The sequence below is a fragment of the Coturnix japonica genome, chromosome 24 (genome assembly GCF_054131305.1).
Source record: "Coturnix japonica strain WE chromosome 24, WE-NBRP24, whole genome shotgun sequence".
Classification (NCBI taxonomy): Eukaryota; Metazoa; Chordata; class Aves; order Galliformes; family Phasianidae; genus Coturnix; species Coturnix japonica.
In genome coordinates this window covers 3652483-3680361 of record NC_140686.1, presented here as the reverse complement: position 1 = coordinate 3680361, position 27879 = coordinate 3652483, and the positions used below count along the sequence as shown (strand labels likewise).

At 38.2% G+C, this 27879-nt stretch overlaps 1 pseudogene across 1 annotated transcript in view; it reads left to right on the top strand.

Moving 5' to 3' along the window:
- LOC146757057 (uncharacterized) overlaps positions 1 to 27879 on the top strand; it is a 40349-nt pseudogene that overhangs the window by 10766 nt on the left and 1704 nt on the right. Inside the window, exons 13-32 of the transcript XR_014936945.1 lie at positions 675 to 789; positions 5692 to 5720; positions 5822 to 5885; positions 8831 to 8916; positions 10165 to 11173; positions 11697 to 11709; positions 11936 to 12153; positions 13739 to 13922; positions 15502 to 15648; positions 16233 to 17189; positions 17429 to 17581; positions 18850 to 19025; positions 19221 to 19284; positions 20763 to 20897; positions 21817 to 21929; positions 22337 to 22478; positions 23263 to 23556; positions 24244 to 24476; positions 24864 to 25110; positions 27035 to 27080. The product of XR_014936945.1 is annotated as an uncharacterized LOC146757057 (transcript). The remainder of the gene's footprint in view (positions 1 to 674; positions 790 to 5691; positions 5721 to 5821; positions 5886 to 8830; positions 8917 to 10164; positions 11174 to 11696; positions 11710 to 11935; positions 12154 to 13738; positions 13923 to 15501; positions 15649 to 16232; positions 17190 to 17428; positions 17582 to 18849; positions 19026 to 19220; positions 19285 to 20762; positions 20898 to 21816; positions 21930 to 22336; positions 22479 to 23262; positions 23557 to 24243; positions 24477 to 24863; positions 25111 to 27034; positions 27081 to 27879) is intronic.

Sequence of the window (27879 nt, the reverse complement as noted above, 5' to 3'; positions counted from 1 at the left end):
AAGTGTACAGGGATGATTCAATTGGAAGAGTTTGTTAAGGGTAATACAGGTAAGCGACAGTAAACTATTTTCCTGTTAATACTCAATCACGTATTTGTATTCAATCATTGTATTTTGATACTGAAAACATCTTGTTCATAGCCAAACTCAGACATTATTTTCAATATTTTTATTATGAGATTGGAGAGTTTTGGAAGGAGAAAGACAGGAAACTTCATTCTTTCTGGAATCTGTGCACTTTCTGTTATGTAAAACTGAGGGAATCGATAATATCCATTAGAAGTTGTAGCCATTTAGTAGAATTCATGAGGTAATGACTAGAAATGAAGAAACAAAAGGAAGTTTTGAATGAAATTGAGGGCAGGAAACTAGTGAAATTGTGAGATATGTAGGCAGAAAGAAGACTTTCTGAATAATATCAATGAAACTGTATTTAGATTGACACAAGGAAGTGCTTCTCAGAGGTTTTGCATAGCCAGAGATGAAGTTTACAACATGAGGCACTGCAGTTTAATTGTGCAGATTCCCACTAAAAATTGTAGGCCTTTAGAAACCATGTTGCACTTTGCTTCATTTAAGTCTTACCCAAGAAAACCGTTTTCCAAGTTGTTAATGGGTGGTGAAGTAGATATTGATTTCTGTGCTTTTCAGCTGTTTTGGTCAATCTGTTTTAGAAGGAGTCACCTAAATGGAAAGAAGAACAGGAGAAGGAAGATACTAGAAGGAAGCTGCAAACGACAGTTTTGGGGGATGTGAAACATTCTGTTTCTAGTAATAAACATCAAGTCCGTAAAGTTTCAGAAGACAATCTTGCTTTTGCAACGTAGTGATGCACTCACTCAACATTGTGGGACATGTGCCCCAGCAATGTAGGCTGATATTTGAATGCCAGGTGCAAATTTGATGCCAATGTTCAATCAACACAGAGCTGCAGCTTCTTGTTCACAATCAACATCTTGATTTCCTGTGTTAATTTCTTGTGTGGCTCTGTGATTTGCCAGCCTTAATCAACATTATGGAATAGTTTAGATGAATTGTGAGGATTTTTTTGCCCTTTTATTTGAAATGCAAAAGCCTTTGTTAGATTTTATTTTAAAAAAATTGTTTTGTACAAATTCTTACGCGTATGTACTGTACTGTACAGCCGTGTTCTGAAGGTTCGAGGAAAGCATCTCCTCCTGTGTTTCTCCCACCTGCAGTTGAACATGGAGTACGCTTGCAGAGTGTTTCAGGGGAGCACAACAAGGGTAACTATCTCATAGTTTGGATTTGTCTGTGTTTATAGACAAGTGAAATTTTTCTTTTGTTTTCCTTGTTAGTCCTGTTGTTCAGTGAGTATGTGCTGTAGCAATGAAGTGCTTGGCTGATGTTAATTAACAGCAGTGAACACTGAACTTGCTGGCCTGCTTGATTAGTCCAGGCGGTTCTTGCGTTCATTATGTATACTTTTTGGATATGTATTTGTTCGGGTGTTTTTCTTTGCTTTAAGTGGTTGCTTAAATTGGTGGGAGTGGTATCTGGCTTAAGATTTAGCTGTGAACCCTAGCCTGCTGTGGTGGAGAAGGTCTGCAGCTTTTGTTGCTTTTCGTTCTTTCCTAAAGGTCACAAATGGTGGTGCTGGGTTCCTAATGCTTATGTATGATGCAAGTTTCTTTATTAATTTTGTTGCTGTGTTCTCCTTGATCTGCACAAAACAAGTAGGTAGTCTAGTGTGTCTTGTGTGTGACACTATTGATTCCCTTTCTAATGGGTACTATCAGATTGAAAAGCTGTGGTTTTTCAGGGCTTCAGCCAAGAGCTGACCTGATTCAAAGTCAGAGAAGACTCTTCCAGTGCCTCACCTTGTTCAGTTGTAAAATGTAGGAGATCTCTCCTGTGCTACTCGTTTGTATGCTTGAGAGCATGACCTCAGAGAGAGGTGGGTGCTTAGGTACTCACCCCAGGGTCTCAGAGCAGAAGATAGTATGTCCGTCTCCAGAGGATATCTTGTTGCTGTAGATGTTTTCAGAGCTCGTGTAGCTATTGGTCAGTTGCTGCTCAGAAGGTGTGGAAGCAGCACTCACGGTGCATTCACTTTTCTCTTAGTGCATTTTATGTGCAAAGAGTTTATTTTGGAAAAGCGTGAATAGTCAGCACTCAGGCTGGAATCAGCAGTTATGGTTTTCCAGAGTGGACGCCATTGCTCCTGTCTGGCTCATTCCTGTAAATTTTCCTTGCGTTTCTGTGTGAGTCAATCCTGAGTTTGTTTTACATAATGGAGTAGCTTAGAAGAGAGAACTGACTGTGGTCTGCTCTAGATGGGAGTTTGGTGGTCAGAAGATACTAGACTTTGAAGTGATAAGATTTAAAATGCTTGCAGTGTTCTGGACTGTATTGGAGCTGTGAGCTTCTGTTTCATTCCTAAATGTCAGTCCTTATGTATGTACCTGGTCAGAAGTTGCAGGATTATGAATCATGGTCAGGTGAGGTATCCCTTGATAGCACTAAGCAAGGAGCCGTGTGTGTTGGCAGCTTCCTCTTAGTGTGAGGTTGTTTTGTATCGTGCTTTTGTGGTATGTCCTGTAGAGTGGAATGTGATAGTAAGTGCCAGATGATGGAGGTGTAGGCAAGAGGGAAGATGACTCAGGGTGTCCATATGCTGAGACTGAAGCATGCTGGAGTTTCTTCCTTAACGTTGTCCCAACACGAGGGACATTGTCATGTCAGCCACCATTCTTATGCATCTTTTGCTGGAAAAGAAATGAAGAAGAGAAAACAGAATACTGTGATGTGACTGGGTGTAAAGCTACCGTTGAGTGTAACTCATTTCTTGGTTTGTCCTTTGCTGTAGTACTGTTACTCGTCTTTCAGATCCTTTGTTTGACTGATGGGGTATAAAAGTGGAGTGCAGTAAATTCTCAGTGTCTCTCTTTGTCCATTTTTTTGTAGGTGCTCTGCCAGCAGTAGGAACAGAGAAAAAGGAAGAGTCTGATTCTCCCTGGGATTCTGAGGTACTTTCTGTGATATGTGCATCTCCCCGGTCTGTGGGAGAGCCAGATGAGAACTACGTGAGAGCTTGCCTTTGAGTTGAGCCCCGCCCCTGGTGAGGCTTATTAACCCATGTTGCTGCTGCTCGATGTCCTGTATCTGAGGGTCATTGAAATACCTGTAGCGTAGGTTCTCTGTTGAGATAGTACTGGGACAAAGTTATGTCACACTACTTACGTTGGCCTCCTGGCTGCAGGCTTTGGAGTTGATTTTCTAGCACAGTTTTAATACAGCAGTTTATTGCTGCTTTTAAACTTATGAACTTCTCAGGCATATTTTTGTGATGATTTTTTTTTTTTTCCTACTATTCAGATCTATTCTGCTGATCCAGTCAGAGTTTAACGGATGCCAATACAGTGAGCAACCCAGACATTTAGATTTTTCTGTATAGAACCTCTGTCTTCTCTAGATAGACTTAATCCGATTTTGAAAATCGTGTTCAGCAGACACCAAGTGTGCTGGCTGTGTTTATCCTTTCTGTCTGATAATTCTCAAGATGAGAGTGAGCAGGGTCTGTAGCTACTTCCCCTCTAGCCTTTGTTGTTGGGAAAAAAACTAATTCCCCACTCCTTTCTTAAAAATACAAGACTTTCTAGATAGCTTAATCGCTATCAGCTTTGCCTTTTTGGCCTTTAAGCAAATCAAATCTTGCTTTTGCAACGTAGTGATGCACTCACTCAACATTGTGGGACATGTGCCCCAGCAATGTAGGCTGATATTTGAATGCCAGGTGCAAATTTGATGCCAATGTTCAATCAACACAGAGCTGCAGCTTCTTGTTCACAATCAACATCTTGATTTCCTGTGTTAATTTCTTGTGTGGCTCTGTGATTTGCCAGCCTTAATCAACATTATGGAATAGTTTAGATGAATTGTGAGGATTTTTTTGCCCTTTTATTTGAAATGCAAAAGCCTTTGTTAGATTTTATTTTAAAAAAATTGTTTTGTACAAATTCTTACGCGTATGTACTGTACTGTACAGCCGTGTTCTGAAGGTTCGAGGAAAGCATCTCCTCCTGTGTTTCTCCCACCTGCAGTTGAACATGGAGTACGCTTGCAGAGTGTTTCAGGGGAGCACAACAAGGGTAACTATCTCATAGTTTGGATTTGTCTGTGTTTATAGACAAGTGAAATTTTTCTTTTGTTTTCCTTGTTAGTCCTGTTGTTCAGTGAGTATGTGCTGTAGCAATGAAGTGCTTGGCTGATGTTAATTAACAGCAGTGAACACTGAACTTGCTGGCCTGCTTGATTAGTCCAGGCGGTTCTTGCGTTCAATATGTATACTTTTTGGATATGTATTTGTTCGGGTGTTTTTCTTTGCTTTAAGTGGTTGCTTAAAGTGGTGGGAGTGGTATCTGGTTTAAGATTTATCTGTCTGAGGATTTGGATATTTCTGGATAATCAGCAGACGAAATATATCATTTGGTTAATCTTTTTGTTTGTTTATTTAATTTTTTTTAGTTTCCTGTTTTTCCTTAGGAACTAAAATATGTGGGCAAATTCTTGTTATGTTTCTGCGGGTTTCCACCTGCAGCTCATGGCAGTTCCTTAATGCCATCCTGATTGATCATAAGTGTGCTGGAAAATTTTGCTATTGGAATAAATCTTTTATCTTTTTGAGAGTGCTTTGGCAATATGGCTTATAATATGGATTCAATGACATAGCCTAATAGGCAAGTCCAATTTTATTTTTGTAAGCAGACACTAAATCTTAGCAAGCTTCTGGAATCCATAAATCAACTTACCAATTGTCTTTAATGTCTGCTTCATATGATTCTGCTAAGCTTGAAAACAGTGTGGGAGGGGGGAAGAGGTGACTGTGGTAGTCTTTCTAATGTATTTCCATGTTACTTGACCACCTAGTGTTCGAAAATCAAGTTTTGATGATTTGTTTTTAGTATTTATTTAAATCTAAAAATTATTTTGTGGAACAATTCGTAGAAGCATTTTGTATGCTTGTTTCATGAATGGAGTCGTAAAGTATAAGATGACTGCAGCACAGGGCAGTAGGTTGTGTGAGTTAGGAAATAAGATTTGACACTAAACTTGAAAAAGATTTGGAATAACGCACATGTTGTGCATTACAACCAAGCAATGTTTGTATCATTTATTTCCTTGCAAACTGATCCAGAGAGGTCAGTTGAGAACCAGATTGTTTTTACCTCATTGAATGATGTTTGTATGAGGTTGCTGTGTCTGTACCCTTGCTCTCCATAAGCTGTTAATGAGAAAGTAGCCTCAACATTATGCACTGCTAGAATAGAAGTAGTCATAGTTCTGCTGGGTTCTTTCTTGATTGGTCATTAAGAAGCCAAAGCTATCTGCTCTAATTAATTTTTCCAGAAAGCAGAATTCAGCTTCCAAAAGGAACAAAATATTTTAATCTTGTTCTCTTAATAGACATGACTTAATGCTTCACATGAATTGTTGTCATTCTGTGATTTGATTCTTTTTTTTTTTTTTTAATAAAAGTTGGATGATGGGAATTACTCTGTATTTCTTATATACTACTACAAGTTCTCTGTGATAAGATAATTGGATATTAGCTATTTCACTCTCAATGAAGTAATTTGTGCAAGAAACAATTACAGAGCCTACTAATGTTGTAAAGAATAAAAGATATCTTCAATTAAATAAAATAACGCTTTCATTTTTCATCTCCAGGCTTTTCAGAGAAACCCAGTAATTTGCAGGTAAATGCTTTTCATTGAAATCTACTTGTCCTGCTCATTAATGAATATGTAGTTACTTTGAATGTATGGGTGTTTATTTTTCATTGGTTTGTCTTTCATAGTTAAAGGTTTCTGCAGTTTTAGAGATGAATGAAACATCTTCAAAAACAGAAAAGCAAAAATCAGGTAATGTTGTCTTTTATATTCTGATTTTAGCTTCAAAATCTTTCTGATAAGCATATTTAATTAAGCATTTGATTCATTTGTTTTGCAGATCCACAGGAGAAATTGAGTGTAGATGATATTGAAAGTATTTATAAATAGTTGTTGGTTTTTTTTTTGTCATGTCCCTTTGTGGGCAGATACATTGTAGTTGTAAATTCTTCATATTAAATTAATGTTTTGCTAGCAAGATGTTATTTCAGCAGCAGATTTAATGAAATATGGCTCTATCTTTGGGTGTTTTCTCCACTACAGCTCCATTCAACATTTCTAAACATCCTTCTACAGTGTAAGGTTCCTCCAGCATACCTGCTATCATCACCCCTTGTCAGGCAGTCCACATTTACTCATTTCCTTCTCATTGCCAAATATACCAATCTGCAGAGGAGCAATAGGGGTCATGTCCTGTGTCTGATTCCTGGCTAGGGTCTGCAGATGGAGCTGTCCAGGAGCTGCAGGTGGGACAGAATGGGTGATTCACAGGCTTATGCTTCATAAGCATGATTGATTATTTACCTGGCTTTTTCTTTGCCTCTCTGGCAGTTGTATGAAAACATGTATTACATATGCTCTTCCAAAGCCATCCTCTCATGTTTTGTTTAAACTGGCCACTGAGTTTAGAGATAGTGGAAGGACATGGGAAAGAGAGTGTAGGTGGGAGGTAGTGAGTGGAAGTATGTTGGCAGGTATTCCTTTTGGTTGGGAAAGATAAATAAAAGTGAAGCAGCTAGATCATTTGTTATACATGGGAGAGAGTATATCTAACCTCAATGGGTTCTTAGTTTCTTAATTCTGATATATGTGAATTTAATTATTTGTTAGCGAGATACAAAACAGTTCCCTATTAAGGTCTTAGAATTTCTACAACAAGCCCTGAAAATTACAAATCAGGTGAAAACCTATATAAGCAAGCATATGAAGTAGATGATTAGATAAGAGTTCAGAAAACTATTGCAACTTCTAAGTATGGAATGGAAATTGCTCCAAGCTGTTTGACATCCATGTCTTGGGAAAAAAAGGTACTGTTTCTTTTGATGACAATAGAGGTTAAACTTCTTTCTAGAAAAAAAATGTACGTGTGTTTGCATAAAGAAAAGGAGATTCTCTACTGCAGTGATATTGTTTTTGTAAGATGCACAAAAGGTGGTTAGAATCATTGAATTATAGAATTGGGCTGGAAAGGACCTTTAAAAATCACCTAATTGAAACTTCCCAGCTGTGGGTAACCTGTTGCAGTGCCTCATCACCCTCATCAAGAATTTATTCCTTATATCTAATCCGAACGATCTTTTAGTTTAAAACTGTTACCCTTTGCTCTGTCACTACAGGCCATAGTTAAAAGTCTTTCGTGTAAGCCCCCATTAATTATTGAAAGGCCATCATATGGTCTCTGCAAACTCTTATATTCCCCAACTCTGTCAGCTTTCCTCATAGGAAAAGTGTTCCAGTCCTCAAATTGTTTTTTGAGACCCTTCCCTGGACCTGCTCTAGCCAGAGATTTTTTGTGCTGGGGGCCCCGGAGATGAACTCGGTGCTCCTGGTAGGGTTTTGAAAGAGTGGAGTAGAAGGGGACGCCACCTCTCTTGGCCTGCTGGCCATGCAGTGCTTCTTTTTTTGTGGCCCAGGATGCAATTGGATTTTTGGACTGCAAGCATGCATTCTCAGCTTATATGTAATTCTTCATCCAGCATTATCCCCAAGTCCTTTTCCACAGGACTGCTCTCAGTCTGTTCATTGTCCAGCCTGTGCTGAAGCTGATGACTTCCCAACCCAGGTGCAGGATCTTGCGCTTGGCCTTGCTGAACATCATAAGACCTGCTTCTGTAGGCTGTCAGTATCTGTCTGAATGCGATCTCTTTTCACTAACATATCAGATACACCACTTGGCAGCACTTCCCTGTCTACCAAAGAATCCATCCATGATATTTCTCCAATTTAGAGAGATGAGCTCTCTAGGTAGCTAACATCAGTTGCTATTTCTTTATCCTCCACTCTAGTCACTCCATAATAGAAGGTTGTCTGGGCCTTGGAAAGTACCTCCTTTCTTAAACTCTTTAAAAACAAGTGTGATGTTTCCCTTTCTCCTGTCACTAAGGGTTTTACCTGACTGCCACAACTCTTTAAATATGGTGGATAGTGACTTAGCAACCTAATTTACCCATGATCTTGGAGGTCTTTTCCATCCTTTGTGTTTCTGTGATTCTGTGAGTTCTTGTTTTGTCTGTTTTATGTAGTCATGTGAAATGTAGTCCAGTGATGGTGTGGGACGTGGCAAAGTTAGATAGGAAAAACAGTCGTTTCATAGATCATTTTATGTCATCATTTCATGTATTTTCTGTTCATCCTTCCTCGTGTCTGTTTTTTTTCTATAATCCATGTATTTGCTCAAAGATCAGGTATTAAGAAATATATGTGAAAGTTTGTCTCAAACTCCTATGTTTGGGTTTCAGCAAGCTGTATTTCTTCTGCAGAGTGTTATAATTCCTATGGTACAAGTATTTCTAACTCTAAAAGGGTTAAACGAGACCCTTTGTGGCACAAAACAAGGAGAAATGAAAGTAGCTAGAGGAATCTAGCCGATTGCTGTCTAGCATACAGTGTGTCATGTATGTATAAATATAGTTCTACATGTAAACCATTTGAGATTCTTAAAGGTGTATTTCTGACTGATTTTCATCAAATTTCCCTTAGGAATGAAAGGGAAAATGCCCTGAGAGGGATTAGTTCGCACAGAGGCATCTTCAAACTGTTTTGTAATATTATGTTCAAATCGTAAATAATCATACGCTTGAGAGGCTGTGTTAGTTTGTGCTATTTTCTCACAAATGCAATGATTCAGGATGTACTCTAGGTATAATTAATTTGTAATAAGTCATGTTCGTTATAAAGATGTAATTTTTTCACTGTAGGTGAGCGCTCAGAATCTACCGTTCATGTGTCGTCATCAGCTAAAAAAGAGATGGTCAAGGATGCCACTGAAAACTTTGGGAGGCAGGTATGTGAAACCAAATATTGTGTTTTTCCTTGCGTGCAATTCTGAGAAACAGTGCAGTCATGTGGTGGGTTTTTTGTTTTTTCCTATGCAAAATACATACTCATTTGGGAGCAAAATTTTATATCATGTGATTATTTCTTTGACAAAACACGCCAGATCTTCCTCTGTGTATTAGAAAGATTAAGTAAAAACCTGAAATATGATCTGTCAGTGCTTTCTCTGCCTCTGCAAAATATCTCCTTATCTGATCAAGTTAGTAAGTGTTCGAAAATATTTTTTGAAGGTCATTATGGAGGAATATAGGCTAGGCGTCCTGTTTGTATTGAGCATACAGGACTGGGTAGGGATCTTCATTGAGTGTCTGGAGTCTTCTGTAATACCTCAAGGGAAGTGGAGGAAGTAATATCATCATACATCCAAGGCACTGTGGAAGAGGGATGTGATTCATTTCAGCAGGTAGAGAGCGGAACTCAAGTATTGGAAGGTGGTAGCAGATGTGCAAAGTGAATGGAGCTTGGAAATGAAGTGGCTGAGACAGGTGGTGACTGAGATGCTCTCCATTGTGAAAGATTTTTGTGGAGTTACGATGTGGAAGGAGAAAAGGGCCTCTATAACCAGAGTAAGAAGGACAATAGTTGTGGTTCCTTGGGATGCCAAGGCTGCAGACCTTGTTCAGAAGGGAACACAAGCCAAGGGCAACTTTGCAGGGACTGTGAAGTCAGAGACAGTAAGAAGGCTGGAGAGAGGAGCTGGTCAGTGAGCTTGAGGCATGGTACCGTTTGGATAGATGTCTCAGTTCTTGATTTTGGGCTGAGGGCAGGAATGAACAGGTATTCCTTGTAAATATTTGTCTTGGGAGCTTGGAATAGAATTTAATAATTCTGACTCTGAGGAGCATAAGTGATTGTAATGTAGCCAGTCCCTTGTGGTGGTTAGTAAAAAAGCTTGTTATGATCACTCACGCTTGTTATGAACGCTCACCAGCAGGGGGTTTAAAGGGACAGTCAGTAGAAAGTAATGGAGTATGGGAAAATTTGGGCAGTTGTGTTTTCTGTTGTTACTGATTGGTTTTGATCTGTTTGATTGGTTTATGTTTCTAAACTAGATCCTTCTGTTTTGAGGAAAAAATAAATAAGGTATCTTTGTTTTGTTGTTGTATGATGGGATGAGTTTGCAATGTAAATTATATGGCTTAACGGTAATTTCATTTTTCTTGGTAATTTTTCTGTCTTTACCTGCTTACTTAAGGATAAATATGTTTTAGAAACTACCAACTTGATAGAAAATACAGCACATGAAAAGCAGACTGACAAAGCAGAAATTTCTCATCAGGAAGCCCTAGCAGAAAATGAGGAATCCCACAGTGCTGACAAGCAGTTAAGTCTAAAGCTGTGGGAAGAAAGATACAAAAAATGTGGATTGAAAAAGAGAAAAGGGAGTTGAAAAGAAATTTTACAAACATTACAGCAGAGCTGAAGCAGCTGTTTGGTGAAATTAATGAATCTGAGAAAGCTCCATCCCTTGTGGCAGAAGTGTCAGAAGATGACCTCATTGAAGAATTGAAGAGTCTTTGTGTTTCGTCTTGTGTGACAGAATCAAGTGATAAGTTAGAAAGTAAAGGTGAATTTGGAGATGTGAAGCTTAATGTAGACCTAAAAGAACCCAAACCTGAAATAGTTATTCTGAGTCTCTGTGTCCTTCCTGATCACAATAACTTAAATGCGAGCATGGAAAATACCTGGAGAATACCAGATGAAGAAGGCTGCACTAATTACACAGATAATACAAAAGTACATCTATCAAAAGCAGAGGAAATGGAAGAGAATGAGAATGGGATTAGTAGAGATGTAGAGGGAAGTCCTGAGTATTCCCTGAGACATTGTTTAAAAACAAATATTTGGGATGACATTTCTAATAATCTTCCTAATATAAGACCTGTTTCCACAAATGGTGAAAGTACACTTGGCTTTATAAGTGAGAAGAAAATTGGCAAGGACATCTGTCTTAGTGACAGTGTTCCCAGAGACTGCCTTATCAAAAACAAGGAAATAGGAGAAACAGAAATCGAAAATCTTTTCCCGCATGCTCAGCAACCTTGTGGCATGCTGAAAAGGAATCTGGATGAAGAACTAAAACAAGATGTGGAAAGATTTAAGAGTAAGGTAGGAATGCTGCAAATGGTATTCCTGGCTTTGGAAAAAGAGAAGGTAGAGCTACAAAAAGAGGTAGAAGTTCACCTGCTTTTCCTTATTCTTTAGTCTTTCTCAGTATCGGTGGTCCTGTTCATGTTAGCTATTGATCATTAAAAGAAGGTGCTTTGTGCAAATTGGTTTTTTTGTCTTAAGAGAAGAACGTTACTCATAAATAAGGAAAGCAGTGGAGAACTGTGCTTTTCCCCATAATGTAATCAGAAGGTTTTGAGAAAGCAAAGTGTATTGTTTCAGTTTGACAATAGGTGGCAGTCATTTCCAGTGTAAGTAGTTATCACCTCATTACCATAAAAAGAAATTCATACAAGTACACCAGTTTTGATTGTCGATCAAGGAATGAAAATAGCTTCTGAACAGGGTCTTGATTTATCTCTTCATTTGCTGTGGTTTGTGCATGGTGTGCCTTCATTGCCTCTCACTAAAATTCCTGATTGCTGTGAAGCTGTTTCTGCTTTTGAGTTCAGTTTGCTTTTGTCCTCATCATTAAGGAAGTACGACATCATACATCCACTCATACTTTGTGTTTCTACAGCTACTGTTGTGTAGTCCATCTGATTTCTTATCCATCAGTAACGCTTCTATTGTTTGTTTCCTTAGGGCTGCTTTGCTTTTTTGTTTTTGTTTGATTGTTATACTTCAAATCAAGAGTGAATTCAGAGTATATTTCTTGACTTGGTACATTTTGTAGAGTAATTTTTGGGGAAAATCTTTTTTATTTTACATTATTTTAAAAGTCAAGCTTAGATTATTTGGTCTTGGATCTCCTTTAGAATCAGAAAAATATATGAAGCTTAATTTTCTCTTCATAGATTGAGAAGGAAAAAAGGAAGCAGAAACATTTCAAAATGCAAGCAGTGGAGAAACAGGAAAGTCTTGATAAATCAAATACACCAGTGGGCAATGTTACCCATCAACCAGTAAAAGAAAAGCTTGCTCTAAGGAAGAATGAAAAAATGATAGAAGAAAAACACACAAAGAATTCTTCATCTGAGGAGAGACCAAAATTACTTGAAATGCCAGTAAAAGGGTAAGCTAATAAAATAATCCGTAGAATTAGATTGTTTTAAATCTTGTAATTGAAGCACTTTCCTCGGTATTGAAAGCTATGCTGAGTAGTCCCCTGCTCCCCAAACTGTTTTAAAAGTATATTTTTCAAAGAACTAAATGCACAGTGGAGGTTCAGATTAATTTTGCTGGAAGTGATAGAGGTCTTAATCACAGAATCATAGAATGGCCCAGGTTCAAAAGGACCACAATGATCATCTAGTTTCAACCCCCCTGCTATGTGCAGGGTCACCAACCACCAGACCAGGCTTCCCAGAGAATTTCTTCCTTAACACTGACTCTAATCGTGTCTTTAGAATCTTACCTCCTATGCCTAATAAATTAATCAAGAACGAATTCAAAGCCCTTGCACGTGGGATGGAGGAACCCCTTGTGTACACAGTGAAATGCTCTGGCTGGTGAGCTGATTCGCTGAGAAGCCTCTGGGGGCTTTGGCAGAGATTAAGTGCAACATGAGTCAGAATGATCTTGCAGCTGAGAAGGCCAGCAGCATCCTGGGTTGCAGAGTCAAGAAGCTGAAGGGAGGAGTCCATCCCTACTTAGCATCTAGTTGGTCTGTGTCTGGAGCACTGGGTCCAACTTTTGGCCTCCAAGTACTTGTGTGCATTTCTTTTTATGGCCTTCAAGAGATCGTAGTCAACATGTGTGAGTTCAGTAGAGGCTTTCCAGGCTGATCACAGAGCATGAAACTCTGTGAGAATAAGCTGAGGGAAATAAACTTCAGGATGTGCCAACAGTCTCCCAGTACGTGGAAGGGGATTGTAAGTAAGACAAAGCCATTCCTGATTTGGCCTGGATTTGATTCTAAACATTTTTCAGAATTCCCAAACATCTGTAAATAGAAGGAATTAATTTTTTCTTCTATGTAAAATCTCAAAACAGTATTAGCTATACATGAGTAAAAGCTGTACTTTTTGGGAAGCTAAAGACTACATGTAAATCTTTCTCCTTTAGAATAAGCTGCTTCAATACTGATGTTACAGCCAATGTTTTGAACTACTTGTTAGTGGTTGCTGATATTCAAATCTTTTTTTGAACACTATCCTTATCCTTTAATTTATTAAAAGAAATGAAAAGGTTCATCCGCACATGGTAAGCAGTTGTTATAGTCTTAGGGAAGGCTTCTTAAAAGTTTTTGAATTGTCTTAGATAAGTGATGTGATGTTTTATCGGTATTACTTGCAGTCATTATGAATCTGTACTATGTAGGTGATGATCAACTTATTAAAAACAGTGTATTTTTGTTAGTAAAAGTTCATGGTTTACTGTTCATGTTTACCTATGTCGACATGGAAATACATGATGAATTTTGTACATCACTTAAGGGCTTATTTGTCAGTCTTGTGCAGCTCATGTATAAGGTGTCTTCCACCACTAATGGAATGAAATTAGAGTGATGTTAAAAGTTTAAAATTGCAGAAAAACTTCTATATTTGAAAAGGTGTGACATTTCTACAGTTTTAAGTTGTTTCTCCTGGTTCATGATGTGGCATATTTACTTTTTTGTCAGTGCTTTAATTCCTCAAATACTCTCTTTTAAATCCCAGATTTTCTGTGAAACAAGGAGAGGAAAAGAGACATAGAGCTGAAATGCGATATGAAAAAACAAGAAAGCAACTAAAGAGGGAAGAGGATCAATATTCTAGAGAGACAGAGGAAAAACAACAACTTGAGTTTCGTGTAAGGAATTTAGAAACAGAGTTAATAACGCTGAAACGGCTCAAGAAACAGGTATATTAAATATATATCTTCTGTTTTTCTGTTTCTTTCAAACTGATATTTTATGCTAGTATGTTCAACTTGTTGGTGAAAGAGACATTAGGTAATTATCTTGGTGCATTTTGAGGACCATTGTCATGAAACCAGCGTGAACAAACAAGTTCATGATACCTTTTCACATTTTTCAGAATTATAGTTTGGTTTGTGCTTCAGGCAAAGCTTCTCTTTGAGTTATTTTTCCTAATTACTACAGAACTCTGTGCGCGTGTGTGTATATGTATGTCTATATATCTATCTATATATTATATGTGTATATATATATATATAAAATGTTTTTATTATTATTGTTTTTTTTCTTCAGAAGGAAATTACAGTTACTGTTTGTAGTATTCTTTCAATTATACTTACATGAATTTAAATTTAGGCCTAAATGTTACTGTTTACCTGATAATCTGTAAATTGCCTCAGTTGCTTACAATCAAGACTGAATCCAGAAAAACTCTCACCTTTATTTTTATTACAAGTTTAGTGGCTTATTTAATGCAATTGAGATGATGATGTTCTCACTGTACACAACCTGCATGAATTCTTCAGTTCTTACATACAGTTTTGAGGGTCTTTTCACTGGCCTTTACCTACTTTTCAGCATTCCTGTCATGGTTCTACGCAGTTTGAAATATACCTCGGAAATTCGGTCTGTTGTGTTGTATTTTTCCCCATAAATAGTAAGCCTCAAATTTTCAGAACTTGTATTTGCAAACATATTAAGAACATGTGAAAGTGGTCATTAAGGATCCTCAGTGGCCACGTTGCTCTGGCAGAAGCAGTAAGTAGTTAGCATCACCTCTTTCAGTCTGCCTGGATTTAACAGGGACATCATTGGCATTAGTTTACCTCCTGGTCTGCTGTTCAGCTGGTCAGTCCTCTTCTGTGTCTCACTTCATTAATAGCCTTTGGAAATCTCATACAACTCAATTTATCCAGCAGTATTGCTAGATTTTGGTAAACTGAAAATGGATTGGCACATTTTCTGAAGCATTTCTAAATATTAGTAGAAGAGATGTAGACTTAAGACCTTGCAGTGGGGTCAAGTAAGTGTAGTTATTGTGCTTTTGGAAATCTTAGTCATTTGTTTTGTGCAGTTCTTAGTGTTAGTGCTCATATTGATGAATAGATGTTTTTAAATCTTTGACTGTAAGCATATGAGTGTCCATCTCTGGTTTTAGTATGTATATATAGTTTGTTAGAAAGATAACTTGGGTTTCTACTTAAACTCTGTATGTTTCCAAGAATAGTAGTTCTAGTTTGTTTGTTTTTTTCTTGTGTTATAGAGGGAGATTCATTAAGTATAAAACTTCTATGATGCTGATTTGTGCAAAGGACTCACACTATCCTTATAACTTTCAATTCAGATAAATCTAAAGATGTTTGTTTGCAAACATGGAAAATTGATATGCAGGTCATTCTATGATTTTATGATAAATGACTCTTAATAGAATTAATAGAATGTAAGAATAAAAAGAATGAAATAAGAAGGTATTGCTAATTCTGATTTTGTTCAAGATTCACAAGTTCAACTATATTACTGTAGGTTGAAGAAGAGCGTGATGAAACACAGAGACAGCTCTCTAATGAAAGGAGTGCTAGAGCTCTGCAAGAAGGAATTTTGAGCAACCACCTGTGGAGACAGAAGGAGCTGGAAGAAGAGACAAGAAAAACTATTGGGAAAAATTCAGAGGTAAGCAGTTCCATTCCTAATTAATTTGGTTATACTTCACTGTGCTCATTCTAAAACCTTAAGAAAAATAACCTTTTGTGCCTTTTCGTGGATTATCTACAGTTTATCAATATAACCAAATTTTGTTACTGTTGTCTAAAAACTCTGAATAGCATCATCAATCCCACATAGACCTGAATTGCATGTGGAAGTAGGAAGCCACTGGAAAATAAGACATTGTGTTCCCAGTCTCTTAAACTGCCTGCTGTTCTTCACTGTATAGTTGTTACAATCATTTCTAAGGTTTCTACCCGTGAAATGTCCAGATATCTGGAGATTAACTAGGAAAGAAGCTGGCTGAGGCTGTTTGTGATCCTATTACTTGGCTTTTGAATTCGTTATTATGCTGTCATCACTTTCTTGTTTCCATGTCCTTCATCTTTTTGCTTAATAAATTATTTTTATCACAGCCCATGAGTTCTGTTTTGTTTCCTGTTCTCTCCCTCATCCCACTTAGTGATGAGAGTGTGGTGCCTAGCTGCCTGATGGGTTAAACCTGAATTTATTTCCCAACTAACTATTCATTATTGTCCTTTATCACACAGAAATCTGACACTAATGACAGAGAAAAGGATCTGCTACACAGAAATCAGTTACTGCAAGAAGAGATTGCTATGCTAAGACTAGAACTCGATCAAGTAAAACTTAAGCACCAGGAGGATGAAGGAAAATACTTAGAGGAAAATGAGTCTTTGAAAGAAAAGAATGATTCTCTTCAGAAGGAACTTAAACTGAGTGAGGAAACCTTAACTCAGACAGTATTTCAGTACAATGGACAGCTGAATTTACTCAAGACGGAATCTGCAATGCTAACTTCCAAGCTTGAACAGAAAAAAGAAAGCAAAGACAGACTGGAAACAGAGATTGAATCATTCTGTTCCCGCTTGAATGCAGTGGTTCAAGATCTCGAACGTCATCAGTCATTGAAAAGTGATGCCGAACGAACATTTCAGAGAGAACGTGATGAATGGCTTCGTTTACAAGACAAGCTCCATCGTGAGCTCTCTGAGGTGCGAGAGAGCAACAAGAGCTTGTCTCAGCAGCTGAGTAAAACGGAAAGCAAAGTTAATAGTCTAGAAAACGAGCTTCACCAGTTGGAACAAACACTTCGAGAAAAAACACTGCTTTTAGAAATGACACAAAAAGACTTAAATCAAGCCCAGTGTCAAGCAAAAGAAAATGAGCATGCGTGGCAACTTGAGAAAGATCAAGTCAGTAAATTTATGATAAAGCATGAATCTATGCAGGAACGATTGGCCCAGCTCCAAAGTGAAAACCTTGTGCTCCGTCAGCAGCTGGAAGATTTGCAGAACAAGGAGATCATCAAAGAAAAGGTTGTGAATGATGTCCAGGACAGATTTCATGATATGTTCAACAAACTCAGAGCTGACAGTGAAAAGCAGGTTTATCTCATGGAAGAGAGAAACAAGGAATTAAATACCAAGTGTACTGATTTAAAGGAACAAGTCTTTAAATATGAGACTGACAAAGTAGAAAGAGAGGTAAGCTATACAATTAGAATAAATTAAAATGTTTCAATTCATAAAATGATTTTGTATTTCTAAAATGCATCAGGTGTAAGTTTTACACATAGGACCAAATTGTGTTGTTTTGTTGTGGTTCATTGTTTTTTCTCTTAGAATTAAGGAGGACCGGTAAATGACTGAACTGTATAATATAGTCAGTTTAAAGGAGTAAAGTCAAGTTTCATGTTTTTCCTCATGTTTATCTGTTTCCTTAGGGTTTGGTCAGACAGCTGCAGCAGGAGCTTGCTGATGCTCTTAAAAAGCAGTCTATGTCAGAAGCTTCCCTTGTAGTTACTACATGCTACCGCAGTGACCTTGAGGAAGACAAATTGCACTTGCAGAAGGAACTGGACAGGATTAAAGCTAAGGTACAGAGAGGCTGTAACTTACACATAAAATCTGAGGGTGATTTTTCCCTGTTTCTGGTGAAGAAGAGAAAAATAATGTTCTGAGAGCAAGTACCAGAGAGAGCTAAGGAGGTTAGCAGTGATACCCTGTCATAATTCATGAAGCTGGTGAAATCTTTGCCAGCTGGCCTCCTCCTCTGTAGTGAAAGATAAGTGTTACTAGAATCATCAAAAAGCCAACTAGTTTCTTTTGCAAGTAGGAGCCGTTCTTCAGCCCCACAGCTAAAGTTCTTCTTGTGGCTCCAGGGTGTTGTAGCAGTGTTCTTTCTTTTCCCAACTTACTTCCCTCTCCTGGTGTCAAACACAATTAAGAATTTATTTGTGGATGGGATGTGTACAAACTACCAACTATCTGAAGCAACATTACACAGGTGCTCTGAATTTACAAATTGTTTTTCTGTGTCTTATAAGGTTGGTTGTAAACACTATAAGGTGGTCTTTATCCCCTTAGTCTTCTCAACTTGCCCCTTGTCATCTGTGATCACAGTCATGCCTGTGCCAAATCAGAGCAGAGAGTTCAAAGTATAAGCAAATGTCCTCCTATCCTAGAAATAAATTCAGGGGTATAGATTTAAAGACAAGTATATGAACTGCATTGTTCTGTGCACTTGGTGTCCATGACTGGGTGGTCTTCGACACGAAGTCATTATGTCTTTAACTGGAGAAGATCTGTATTTGATAAGCTGCTTTGCAAAATGACCTGGTGTCTCAGCAGGTTATCGCTTTTGGTTTGGCCAAGTTTGGTGTCTGATTTCTGAGAAAAAGTAGAAATACTGGACAGCTGAATTTGAGTTTTTCTTTTTTGCTCTCTGTGAGAGTTGTGGGTTTTTTCTGAAACATCTACCATAATAACGTACTAATGAGCTGTGAAATCACTTTAGGAAAAGGATGAGGTTTTTTGGTTAATATTTTCGATAGAATAGCAAACAAGTAATTTCAGGATGTCACAAGTCACTGAGAAGGTAGGATTGGCAGTGTCAATGCTCATAATGGTGTTATAGAAAATCCTTTGTACAGATGGGAGAGGCCAGTGTCACAGATGATGAAATATCATCTGTTATTGTTTATTTGCTAAGAGGAATGAAGGCTTGAATGAATTGGAAACGATTCCAGTACTTTGGGTAGGGGGTGTATGTAGATACATGCAATATCCAAATTCTTCAGTGCTCACTGAGCTCTCTATACTGAACCTAACCGGGCTGCTGAGGATTCTCATTGCTACTTTACAGTTACATGACTCTGAACAACAGCGTATTCAATATGAGCGTTGCATTCAAGATTTGAAGACTGACCTAGATAATAAGGAAAGACAAATATCAGCTTCTAACCAAAAAATGAAAGACCTTCTGTTAGCAGCTTCCAGAAGCAGTTCTACAATAAAGCAGCTGGAAGAACATGTCCAACGGTAAGAAAATAACAGAGTGAAGCAAGGTTTTGCTTTCTGGGATTCTCTGAAAACATCAGAATTGCCTTGTTGCATCATCAGGGTAAAACATGATTTTAAAAGAAGCTCTTGCTTTAAATAGCATTCTTTCACACCATTCTTTTGCAGTGTGCGCTATTATGGATTTGTCTAATAAGATCTGTGCTTCTCTTTAAGGCTTGAAATGGAAAATGCCAGAGTGGAAGCTGCGCAACACCAGGACAAGAGAACTGAAGCCTCAGTAAGCCAGTCATAAACTTCCCTTTTATTTATTTATTTTTTATTTTTTTATGTGAGCTTCTGAGCCTATTTAGATATTTTTCGTGGGGAAGTTATGTGGTTTTCCTGGGGATCATAGGGGAGCTGAGTCATCTGAGCTGTGGTGTGACTGTAGGGTACTCTGAAAATCCTGATGGTCTATTCTCCAGTTTTGAGAGTTTTCCCATAAGGTAAAGGTTGTAAATCTCCACCTTTCACTGCTGCCATTTCTGTCTTTGCAGTAGTATGAAAATGTTTGTGTTAATCAGCATGATTCTTTTGATGGATAGGACGGACAGTGTCAGCAGGAGGGAGATGTGTGGTTGAGATCTGGGAGGGGAAACCTGGATGTGAGAAATCTATTTTATCTTCAGAGCTTTGTCATAGTTTCCACCTGAGCTCATTAGGTTCTTTTTCCATTTGTGAATATGTGTTGGTACTTTACTGCCCCGCAGGGGGCTGAGGTAAGGAAAGAACAACTAGGTGAAGTAATGCTGTGCAGTCAGTGGCAGGCAGCTGGGAAGTAGCTGGTGCGCATGCATGGCTTAGCATCTTGTGTAACCTTGGAATATTCTTTAATTAGTTTGCTGTTGGAAAATTAAGCTGCTATAGGGAGAATAAGAAGGATCTAGTGGAAGGGAAAAGCTGTTGATTATCTGCACCAGAAAAGTCTGAGTTCTTTTCCAGGTTCCTTTCCTGCCATCTTCTTTTGGTGATATACCAATTAGAAGGTTTTTAGCATTTTTAACACTTCTGTATTTTACCCATACATTGTCACATAGGGAGAACCGACATTTAACATATCCTGTAAAGACACATGAGGAAGTTTTATGAGTTTGTCATATAAGCCTTTAAGCTCAGGTTTTTATGTCCTTCTGTACGTCAGGGATGTCTCTCTTTTTCTTAAAATGTGCTATTCAAAGCATGTAGGCAACTTTCATCCTTTACAAAGGGAACTGAATAAGCAAACTTGTTTACACACAAATGCATCTGTGATGCAAATCTTTGCTCCTTTGTGTAAAAGGATAAGTAACATTGCTGTTCTGAAAACATTTTCTTGCTCTGAGGAGATCTGCAGTTATTTCACAGTCAGTAAGTGTAGGGAATATTAAGTGGTGGGCACAATTATAAATGCAGTCATTTTTGTATCATTATGAAATCTGGAGAATTTTATGAAGAAAACTGTGAGTTAATGTTGTATGTGTGTCTTCTTATCTCCAAATGATGTAACCTCATTTTATCGCATAGAGAGCATTCACTTTTTCCACTAGCATTAAGTGCTATTCTTGACGGTGCTTCTCAAGCCATCTTTTATAAACTCAGTGTAACATTCACTATAGATCCTTAGTGGTGAGAGCTTAGCCCTGCCTCCATTTGAGTTAATAGTTTATAATGCAGTTCATGTGCAGTGTTGTCTCTCTGGTTATCTTGGCATTCCCTTTGTCATTGTTGTTTCCATAGATACAAAATCAGAATATGTTGGCTATGACATCCAGAGGCTCATGCATGATGTGCGAGGAAGATCGAAAGTCGAGAGCCCACCTTGAAGACCATATTGCTAAACTGAGTAGGGAAAATGCTGAGCTTTTAGAAGAAGTGAGCCCAGAAAACAGTCCCTAACACCTAGCCAATACCCAGAGCAATGCTGACATTTTCTTGAGTTCTTACATACTCTGATTTTATATCCCTGCTACTCAGGCCCTGAGTACTATTGTGATTTGGGTGTCATGAAGGAATTGAATAAAAGCCAAGAGAATATCTCGGAGTTGTGCTATCAGAAAGACGGTGTGGTTTGATACCAGTTGAGCACATGGAGCAAGGCAGCAGTTCCTGTGTTCTTTATTTGATTTCCTTCTGGTTATTGTCTGACCCCTTGATTTCCAAGCAGGATTAAATCACCCCTTATTTTCAGTGCAGTGTACGGAGGAACTGCTGCATGTTTTCAGAATAACAGGAGCTTAAAAACCTTGCAGAATAAATAAGGTGCAAATGCAAACTACAGAACTAGTTGCCAGTTCTCCTGTAGTTTGTCTGAAAAAACACCATGAGGAACAGCAACTAAATTAGTAAACACCCACAAATAAGATATGGAAGTAATGACTGAGAAGACACTGGTGAATTCCAGAAAAGCAGACTCTTCCACAAGAGCCTGCTGGTCATTGGAATGAATGCTGTAGAGTGTGCAGTGTTCTCCAGGGCTGTGGCTACCTGTGCAAGCTGACCTATTAGCAGAGGAACTGCGGAAGCTGTTCTCTAGCATCTTTTTTCCAGCTTTTTGGGACGAAGCCCAATAAGGGGGCAGAGGAGCATTTGCTTCAGCAGGGGCGTTAATTGGTATCCCTAGGTCTTGGCCCGCTTGTGTGAAGCCTGAAGTGATTTAAATGTTTACAAGAATCCTGTGCCTCAGTGTTCTGCTGAATGTGGCAAAGGGATGGATATGTGCTATCTGCAGTTGCTATGTGTACTGTCCTGTGCTGAGTGTATCATGTATTTTTGTTTGTTTGTTTTTTGAAAGTGTGAGAATGAAAGAAAGAATGTGAAGAAGCCGATAGAATTGAAACGACCACTTGAAGCATGTCTTGACCAGGAAAGGGAAAGAAATACTGAACTGCAGAAGGAATGTGACAGGTATGGTTCACTAGTACTTGAAAGAGAGCTCATGTAGGTTAGAAGTCAGGCTTTAAGGAACTTGCATGTAAAAGTAGGTGTGTTTAACTCTGAACAAATTCAGATCTCACATCAGTTCTTGCAAGACAGTTCTGGTACATGAGCCTATGATTTTCTGTAGCTGCCATAAGAAGAGCAAATGTAGGCTGCCTTGCACTTCTGGGAGGGAAGTCTTTTTTTCCTCTGTTGAGGTGAAATGTGGACCCTCCAGGTGATCTATTGCATTGAAATGCTGGTTTTTCTTATTAACTTTTGGCCTGTTGAGCATGTTAAAAATGAAGCAAGCCATAGCTATGCTTTTCTTGTACAAGCGTGACAAATAGATACCTAGTTCCTTTGCTTATTTTCTTGACTGATTTGTTGTGCAGGTTCAAGAGCCTTTTGAAGAAAGCTGTGAAAAAACTAAAGATGCATGAAGCCAAAGAAAGAGACTCCCAGTTTAATTTCCAGGGAGAAATGAAGAACAGGTATTCTGAAATGGTGAATGAAGTTGAAAAATCAAGAACAAAGGCAAGTTCTTGTTGTTTCTTTTTGGGTTTTTTGGTGTTTTTTTGTTTGTTTGTTTGTTTGTTTGTTTGTTTGTTGTTGTTGTTGGTTGTTTGTTGTTGTTGTTTGTTTGTTTGTTGTTGTTGTTTTGTTTGGGTCATGTTAATTTCTAGAGACTTGTAATATTCTTTTCAGTAGGTATGGAAAAGTTATATTTCTGGGAGAGAAAATTGGCTTCACAGTTGACCTTGGAAACTACTGAAACATCTCATATTTTGTACATATTCTTGCAACCAGACACTGGATTTGACCTAGAGAGAAAATACCTTCCTTTACCACTGCTGTGGAAGCTGCTTTTTGAAGCACTGTTTACAAAGCTTTCAAGAGCAATGGCAGGAGGAGTACTTGTTTCCTGTGCCTAGTTAACTCTGTACTGGAATATTCCCCCTGAAGCATGATAGGCATTCTTTCTGCTGTCTGGGTAGAGTGGTTTGATTTCCATCGAGCAGTAGAGCAGTGCACAAAAGAATGGCCCTAGTGCCTTTCAGCACACTCCCGTAAGTGAAATTCTGCTAGTTTGCTACTTGTTGATCTTTTACTTGCTGCAGAACTGAGGAAGGTTGTAAGTCAAGGAACCCTATTGGCAAGAACTTAAAAGTTGTTCTTCCCTTAAAAGATGATCTTGTCTTTCCTTTGACTCGGGTACTGAGTCAGCAGATGACAGTTACAGACTTGATGGTCTTCCCCTTCATAAATTTTCAGAGAATAATTTTACACCCCTCTAAGTTCATTTTATTACTGTCTGTAGGTTACTGAACTTTCTCATCAGCTGGATTTAGAGTGTAAAAAATGCGTCCAACTACAAGGACAAAACCATTATTTGCAAGAACTGCTGGCTCTAAACATGAAAAAACATGAAAAACTAGAGAAGACCAGATGCCAGCTGAAAGAAGAGGTGGCAAACCTGAGACAACATCTGGAGGCTGTCCACAATGTGCACATGATGACTTACAACCAAATCGAACGATACAAGAAAGAAGTGGAAGAGCGAGCTGCACAAGAAATAAATCAAAAACTTCAAGAAGTCAATTTGTTTTTGCAGGTAAGTGAATTTGTTGTGTATGTCTGTAGTTTTTATTATGTAACTTCTTTTTGCCATTTCTTGTTCGTACTTTGGTTTTTTGTGTTAGTGCCATACTTCTATATTTCCTGAAGGGAAGTGGAAGAATGGAAAATTGTTTGGCGAAAGTGCTTTTGTGTGTGTAGTTTGCCTGCAGGTCCCCAAGCTAATAGCCGTCCCTTGACAGACTTCTGTTTTGCAGTTCTTAGAAGAAGCTATGGCCATCTGGTCATCTTGTTATTGCTGTTCATCACATGAATGCTATAACTTAGAGATGGCTTGGCCATACGTACAGGTTATGTTTTATCATTGTACAGGATAAAATGCTCAGGGAAGAAGTCACTGAAGTTACCGTGGGGCAGAAAGAGTGGGGATGGGATTCTCATAATTTCTTTGTAGAATCCTTTTTGTGTGCCCTGTCCTTCAGCCATAGCATTCTTTTAGTAGCTGCTCCCATAAGTAATATTGCTAAGAGCAGATCTGTCTGGATGAAAACAGTTATTTAACGTGTTGGTTCCAGGGTTTTGCCTTGATTGCTGATAGTAGTGAAAAGGTCCAGTTGACTCAGTTGAGTAAAACTGGGCCCTTTAAATTGGTTATGGGCAACCGTATAGGGAGATGCAGTTCACTTTTTCTTTGCAATGGTTGAAATTGTATTATCTGCTTCAGGTCCAGGCAGCCTCACAAGACAAGATAGAACAAATCAGAGAAAATCATCATGCCTCGCTGAGAGACCAGCTGAAGTGCAGAATAAAAGAGGTTGAATGTGAGTTGGACAAAATAAAAAATACCAAAGACAATATTTTTCAAAACGAATCTATGCTTGCGGAACTGGGAAAATACAAAGAGCTGCATCGTGAAGAAATGAAAATGAGAATAAGGCTAGCAAATAAGCTGGAAAGGTAAGTGCGTGCTTTTTTGGAGTGGTAACAAGACGTGAAGTAGCAGTAGCTTGCATGAAAAACCTTGTACTGTTTCCTCCTAAAATCCTTTTTCTGTGTCTTGTCAGCACTATGGATGTAAGCGTAACCCTCTAAAACCTTTCCCCTTTATTTTTGGAACCACCATCATTTCACTTCAGTGTTCTAGCAGTCACACCACTAGTTATGGCATCACTGGCCCATGTTTGAAGTTGATAGCATTTTAACACATGGCCTTTGGGCCCCTCTCATTTTGGACTTCTAATGCCTTCTCTTTTCAAAAGCTGAATAGTAGTCAAAGACCTGGAAGAAGTGACTCTGCAAAAATATTATCAAAGATAATTCTTTGTGTGTTTTTAAATATTTCAGAACAACCAAGAGACTTGCAGAAGCCAATTGTAAGCTCTTTGAGGAACGCCAAAGAAACAAATCTTTAATTGCGAGCAGCACTGTCAGTGGAGGTCCTCCTGCAAGTCCAGGAAAATATTCAGCTGAACTGGGAAATCTCAGAAACAATTCCGCACTAAACAGAAGCTCCAGCCAAGAGGAATGCTTCCTAGATGCTGCTGGGATTGCATTATTGGCAAGAAAAAAAGTTGAAGTGTACATGGATAAGGTAAGCATTGTGAAATACTCTTCAGTGATGAAGACTTTAGGTCATTAAGATTGTACAGAATTCCTAGAGTGCTCAGACACCAAAAATACTGACATCTAAATGATGAACTATCTAACTGTATATACACATAACTATGTACTTATGTAAGGTTTTTGTATTGTTTTTTTTTTCTTTTTTTTCAACTAGAGAAAATTTAATAAGCAGCTGCTGTGGCATTGGAAGTTCCCAGCTAAGCTATTTATTAAACTTTACTGTATAGACTGTGCATAAGTGTATGACATACTTGAAATGGATAACTTTGACATCTTTGCTCAGCCCATCAGACATCTCTGGTCAAGCCACGTTGTTTTTTTCCTTACTGATCTTCATTTTTAGTTTCTTTTAGTACATTAATACTAACAAAGACATCCTTTAAAACTAGGATGATGTGAGTATGATTGCTTTGCTTCTTCCTATACAGTCTGCTGTGGGATGCATGCTGTGCCTAGTAAACATTTCTTTTTGTGCTTCCTGCTATGTATTATTACCTGAGAAAACAACAACCTACTCTTCAAGTCTTCACAGCTTTATAATATTTTGCAGCAATTTATACATGATTGCAACTTCTGCAATAGCTTTGAAGTACTTTGCCAGTTGTGCTGCTTAGTACTTGGCCTGTTCACCAGGCTACTTAAAAAGACAAGAGTTTACCTGACTCTGAGCCTTGTCTTTGCTTCAGTTATACCTCAGATTTTTCCAGTAATCTGTTTCCTTCTATTGGGAAAAAAAAAAACAACAACAAAAAAAAACACCTCTGTATTGCCATTAAATTCAAACTAAGTGCTGCCTTCTTGGATGGAGGAGATTACAAGTTCTCCTGACAGTAAAGTTCATAATAACTGGAAACTAAGGAACTTAAATTGGAGTTTGCCTCGTGTAGTCATCTTGCACTTTTGTTTTTATTTAAAGCTCTCAGTGCACATTTGGTGTTTTTCAAAGAAAGGGAGGTTATCTGAAGTAGAGTGTGAGCATCTCCTGGGATGAGGAAGCTCGTGTAGATTTTGGCTTTGATTTTGCAAAAGCTTTGATAAAGCTTCAGGGATAAGAAGCTGAAAATACTTTACGCTGCCGTTATTCAAAATGCTGGTATCAATTACTTTGTCCATGCAACTGTTTGAAGAAACAAATTGCACTGATTACAAACAAGAGAAAGAAATGCAGCTCTGAAAAGTGGGTTCAGGAAATAATAGTGACTTCTGCTAGCTGCAACCAGCGTGAGTGCATGGATTCATGAAACCAGTTTTCCTACTGGTAGCATAAGAAAGGGAACACCTACTTCCCATTCCGTCTCTCAGTTTCTGTTTCCTTTCTGATTTTATTTCCTGTCTGCACTCCTGATTTTTAGCAGTCTTATAAATTTCCACTCTTTTGACTTCTGCCTGTTCCTCTTGTTCTTTTACTTGGCACCACCGAGAAATTTCTTGCTCTGTCCTCTTTATGCTGCATCCCACAGTCAGATAATTACACCTGTAGGTGAGACCACAAGCCTTCTGTTCTCCAGGCTTAACAGTCCTGATGCTCTCAGCCTCTCCACGTAAGCCACATGCTCCAAGCACTTAACTGTATTTGCTAATTACATGAGTCTGGAAGCTATATGCTGTCTGTTTTGACAATTACTTCTATGCGTTAAAGACCTGATGGAAAATAACACAGGAGTCGCAAATATCTTCAAATGTAAATGATCGCATACGGTGTTTGGACTGTGGCCCTTTAAAAGGTCTAATTTCTCCTTATGAAAACTTTGCATTCAGAGTAAATGACAGTAAATAAACATCTCCTGGGAGAGCGAGGGGCAAATGCTCCTTTCTAGCGATCCAAGCTGGTTTCTGTTACTTAATAAAATGTGCAGTGTTATTTATAATGCATGTGTTATTTATAATTCTAGGTACAGAAGGATTTGGAGGAAAAAATCAATAAGGAACTTCAGCAAGGTAATATGCTACTCTGATATCAGTGTTTTTAAGGAAGGTGATGACTGTTCGTAACTTCTATGTAATTATTTTCAAAAGTTGTCAAGATTTGTGCTGTTTGAAGCACAGTGTGGGGCTGTTTTTAACTCTAACTTAGAGAGTTTTAATGGAAAACTTCCTGCTAACCAATATACTCTTCAGAATGTTCTGCAGCTACTTTTGAGAAAAAGCATGGAGAGCAAACCATCTCCCCCGCACAGATACACTTGGCTTAAGTTCAAGTCACCTTTCATCCTCAGGCACAAACATCAAATGTAAAAAAAAAAAAAAAAAGCCCAGAAATAAGATTTTTATGGACTTCTGTCACTACTTCTCTTTCTGCATACATTCATTGCATTCAGCACTTCAAATATACCATATACATTTTCTGGTGTTCTTAATTTTTGCTCGCTCTTTTTCATTGCTTTTTTTTGTACCTGACATGTTGTCATACTTGTCTTTGGATAAAGAAGAATCAGTGGAAAAGATAGCCTTTCTTTAGGTAAAAATCATTCAGCAATATATAGGCAAACACAGCATGAACTGATTGCTTTTAATATGCAGTGTAAAGCCTGTTCTATAATAAAAGGCCAGGTCTTCAGAGAAGAATTCATACTGTTTCACAATTAGCATTCTGCCAGAGTCACTGCTGCTGTTCCTAGAGTTATTTTGAAGCAGGGAGCCCTTGAGAATCCAGCTGTTGCTTCACAGCTCTTCCAATTTCCCTGAATAGACAGAAACCCATTGCCATGTGCCCATTTGCATATTCAAACATAATTAC